This window comes from Cervus elaphus, chromosome 5 (genome assembly GCF_910594005.1).
Source record: "Cervus elaphus chromosome 5, mCerEla1.1, whole genome shotgun sequence".
Classification (NCBI taxonomy): Eukaryota; Metazoa; Chordata; class Mammalia; order Artiodactyla; family Cervidae; genus Cervus; species Cervus elaphus.
This window is the reverse complement of record NC_057819.1, coordinates 69153470-69158684: the sequence shown is the minus strand read 5'-3', so window position 1 is coordinate 69158684 and position 5215 is coordinate 69153470. Positions and strand designations below refer to the sequence as shown.

The 5215-nt window shown below is 39.3% G+C and overlaps 1 pseudogene; it reads left to right on the top strand.

The window, feature by feature from the left end:
* Window positions 1-623: 623 nt before the first annotated feature.
* On the top strand, window positions 624-1549 carry LOC122693346 (annotated as a pseudogene).
* Window positions 1550-5215: the final 3666 nt, after the last annotated feature.

Here is a 5215-nt window from a genome sequence, read left to right as displayed (position 1 = left end):
CCTGAATAGCTAACGTCTTCTGGTAGGTACCAGTGAGTTTTCATTGCCAAGGACTTATGTACATTTCCCTAAACTCCCTGCTTATGACAGACACTTGTTGATCATTTTTTTCTTTCCACGGATGTGAGATTTCAAAAGTAAATTTTCATGCAAGAGGAAATAACTCTTACTTGTGTGTAGCACTTCTCAGCTTATAAGACACATCCGAAAATTACAATTGGTAGCCTCACAGACACAGAGGAATTCATGGAAGTATGGAGCACTTAGATGACTTTGTAGAGTCACATAAAGTTGAAACTACTAGGAGAATCCAGATCTCATGGAGACACCCCAGTGCTTTATCAGTAAATTATAACATCAAATGTTGTCCTGGTAAATTATAACATCAAATATTGTTATAGGTGACAAGCTCTGAGTGTTTGAAGAAATGGAAAGCATCATGGAAAAAAGTAAGAAAGACTTGAAAGGAGAACTGGGGCAAATTACCAAGGATATGCTCCACTGTCACCATGACTGCACTGTTTTTATTCTCAGACCATCAGATAACAATGCTTTCATTATTAACAAGTATCATTCTGTATTCTTTGTAGGTAATACAGGCTCAGGAAGATATTACTTGCTGAATGGATGTCCTCAGGCCTCCCAACAATGTGGCTGAATTTGTTCTCTTGGGATTCACACAGAATCCACACCTGCAGAAAATATTCTTTGTTGTCTTTTTGTTCATTTTCCTGTTTACTGTGTTGGCCAACCTGCTCATTGTCATCACCATCTCCCTCAGTCCCACACTTTCTGCTCCCATGTACTTCTTTCTCACTTACTTGGCCTTATTAGATGCCTCCTTCACCTCTGTGAGCACACCCAAAATTATAATTGACCTGCTGTACCAGAGGAGAACCATCTCCTGGGGTGGCTGCCAAACTCAGCTCTTTTTGGAGCACTTCCTGGGAGGATCAGAGATCATATGTCCTCATGGCCATGGCCTATGACCACTATGTGGCCATCTGCAAGCTTCTACACTACACAACCATCATGCAACAGTTCTGCCAGCTCCTGATGGTGGTGGTCTGGACAGGGGGGATCCTGCAAGTCACAGTCCAGATCCTTTTCTCAATGGACTTGACCTTCTGTGGTCCCAATGTCATTGACCACTTCATGTGTGATTTCTTCTCACTGTTGAAACTTGCCTGCAGTGACACCTATAGGCTTGGAATAGTGATGGCAGCCAACAGTGGGGGCATGTGTTTGCTTATTTTTGTCATCCTAGTCACCTCCTACATAGCTATGTTGAACTCCTTGAAATCCCAAGGCCTTGAAGGATGGCAAAAATCCCTCTCTACATGTGGCTCCCACTTTATAGTAGTGGTTCTCTTTTTTGGTCCTTGTATATTCACCTACACACGTCCTGTGGCCATTTACCCTGTGGGCAAGTGGATGACTATGTTCTCTGCAATCCTCTGTCCCATGTTAAATCTTATCATTTACACAGTGAGAAACACAGAAGTGAAAAAAAGCTATGAGGAATCTATTGAAGAGGAGAGTCACTTAGGGTATTCAGGATGCCAAGAAAGTGATTATTTACATACATAGGAAAGGTTACACCTGTTTTAGATTGTGAAAAAAAAGTTAATAAATTTTGCAGATCACTGATGAAAAAGAAAGGCCTATAAAATAATATGTGGTGAATATTTACTAACAGATTGGTATTTATTTAGCATTTTGATAACTTTTAAATTGCTTTGTCAAGGCTTCAATATTCACATTCATAGTTTCAAAATAATTAATTGAAACAGTAAGAAACTCCTAATTCAATAATTGTAGAGTATATTAGTCTCCAGTGTTTTATTGCTGCTTTTCCAAATTCTCACATATGTTTCATGTATAAAATTGATTTTTCCATAGGAAGTTCATGTTAGAATCCCTGTTATTTTCTTAGACTGTCATAAATCCAGTAAAAGAAAACTTTTGATAGATACACAGGAAAGGGACAGATGGGCAGTGAAAACTCAATGCTGTTTTTTTCTGTTAATTTATGAAATTCAACAAAAGAAGCACCCACAAAAGGAAGAAATAATAATTCACAATCTAATTCTTTTTCAGCACAAAAACTAAGCCAGAATTTTGAAATTACTCTTCATTTGCTCTTAAATATGTTTAAATATCTTTATGGCTCACAGTTTTTCTTGAGTCTGAAGGAAATATTTTCTTTTTCTGTACCAAGGCTTGAGCCTCCCTGTCCATCACCAACTCCTGGAGTTTACTCAAACTCATGTCCATTGAGTCAGTGATGCCATCCAACAATCTCATCCTCTGTCATCCCCTTCTCCTCCAGCCTTCAATCTTTCCCAGTATCAGGGTCTTTTCAAATGAGTCAGCTCGTTGCATCAGGTGGCCAAAGTATTGGAGTTTCGGCTTGAACTTCACTCCTTCCAATGAACACCCAGGACTTATCTCCTTCAGGATGGACTGGTTGGATCTACTTGCAGTCCAAGGGACTCTCAAGAGTCTTCTCCAACACCACAGTTCAAAAGCATCAATTTTTCGGTGCTCAGTTTTCTTTATAGTCCAACTCTCACATCCATACATGACTATTGGAAAAACCATAGCCTTGACTAGGGAGATCTTTGTTGGCAAAGTAATGTCTCTGATTTTTAATATGCTGTCTAGGTTGGTCATAACTTTTCTCCCAAGGAGTAAGCATCTTTTATTTCATGGTTGTGGTGATTTTGGAGCCAAAAATAAATAAATAAATGAAGTCTTCTTCTGTTTCCATTGTTTCTCCATCTATTTGCCATGAAGTGTTGGTACCAGATGCCATGATCTTAGTTTTCTGAATGTTGAGTTTTAAGCCAACTTTTTCACTCTCCTCTTTCACTTTCATCAAGAGGCTCTTTAGTTCTTCTTCACTTTCTGCCATAAGGGTGGTGTCATCTGCATATCTCAAGTTATTTATATTTCTCCTGACAATCTTGATTCCAGCTTGTGCCTCCTCCAGTCCAGCATTCCTCATGATGTACTCTGCATATTAGTTAAATAAGCAGGGTGACAATATACAGTCTTGACATACTCCTTCTCCTATTTGGAACCAGTCTGTTGTTTCTTGTCCAATTCTAACTGTTGCTTCCTGACCTGCATACAGGTTTCTCAAGAGGCAGGTCAGGAGGTCTGGTATTCCCATCTCTTGAAGAATTTTCCAGTTTATTTTAATCCACATAGTCAAAGGCTTTGGCATAGTCAATAAAGCAGAAATAGATGTTTGTTTGTTTTCTGGAACTCTCTTGCTTTTTCGATGATCCAGTGGATGTTGGCAATTTGATCTCTGGTTCCTCTGCTTTTTCTAAACCAGCTTGATCATCTGGAAGCTCATGGTTCACATATTGCTGAAGCCTGGCTTGGAGAATTTTGAACATTACTTTACTAGTGTTGAGATGAGTGCAGTTGTGCAGTAGTTTGAGCAATCTTTGGCATTGCCTTTCTTTGGGATTGGAATGAAAACTGAAATGTTCCAGTCCTGTGGCCACTGCTGAGTTTTCCAAATTTGCTGGCATATTGAGTGCAACACTTTCACAGCATCATCTTTTAGGATTTGAAATAGCTCAACTGGAATTCCATCACTTCCACTAGCTTTGTTGGTACTGCTGTTTCTAAGGTCCACTTGACTTCACATTCCAGGATGTCTGGCTCTAGTTGAGTGTTCACACTATCATGATTAGTCGTGAAGATTTTTTTTTTTTTGAAGGGGTAGGTCAACACCTTTTATTTAATTTCAACAAGAGATATATGCTTAGGTTCTAAAGATATTACTCTGTAGGTCTGATAAATGTATTTACATCACATGATCATTTTTTTTATCCATCAGACACATTCACCTCAGTTGATTCATCCATGTCCTAAGCTGGTAGTTTCATTTTTATTATTTCCATTTTAGAGAACAAATTGAAGCCAAGAGAGATTCACTTGGCTCACATCACATGTGTTTCCCTTGTTAGTGTTTCAGGAACTATTACACTGGAATCCAGCTTCCTTTCAAAAGTTTTAGCAATGAACTTCCAATTCAGGTCTTTCAAACTCAGTCTTACTTTCTTTCAAATGAAACATTGCTGTCTGTGGTATGTTTACGTCTATAGATGAGGAAACTATCTGCAGTCTAATAATTTACTTTGTTGATTAGTTGTGTCTGACTCTTTGCAACCCCATGGATTGTCCATGGAATTCTCCAGGCCAGAATACTGGAGTGGGTAGCCTTTCCCATCTCCAGGGCATCTTCCCAACTCAGGGATCAAACCCAGGTCTCCTGCATTGTAGGCAGATTCTTTACCAGCTGAACCACAAGGGAAGCCCAAGAATACTGGAGTAGGTAGCCTATCCCTTCTCCAAGGGATCTTCCTGACCCAGGAATTGAACGGAGGTCTCCTGCATTGCAGACAGATTCTTACCAACTGAGTTATAAGGAAAGCCCATGTCCTTCAAGAAGATAGTGTTAAATCTGTTGCAGCCTCTTCTCACATGTAGCAATATATTTCAGCATTACATTTTTTTCTCTCTCTCTCTCTTTTTTTTTTTTCCACTTTGTCATGGTGAGCTATGCCAACTCACTTTTACAAAAGGCCAATGTTAGTATGGCAACAGATTTGTTTCTTTTTCAGAAAAGCAAAAATCTTCTTGTATTTCTTTCCATTAGTGAAATTGAGTACTACCGTTGGTCTTCAGTGACCCAAAGGACTGTAGCCTGCCAGGCTCCTCTGTCCTTGGGATTCACCAGGGAAGAATACTGGACTGGATTGCCTTGCCCTCCTCCAGGGGATCTTCTCAACCCAGAGATCTAACCAGTCCACCTGGGAAGCCCCTTAAACTATTAAAATGATCGAGTTTACCATTGATAATGATAATTAAGCATTTCAGGAATCTAGACTTAAATAATATGTGGTTCATTTTTTTGTGTGACTGTTAGACATTAGCTGAGCATAATCCAGGGATAAGAATGGGAAACTCTTGAATAAATATTGCTTCTACTCTAAGACTAAAGGGAGGATCTAAAGAGGAAAACTGAGGCCAATGGTTGGGCCTTAGGGGCTTGCTGGAGGGATGAGACATTTAATGAAGTGTATGTCTTCATACACTTCATACACATACAAAAAATTGTCAACAGAAAACTTAGAAGGTTTCAGAGCTGAAGATGGAAATATAAGACCATCTGGCATTCTCAGTTGGAGAC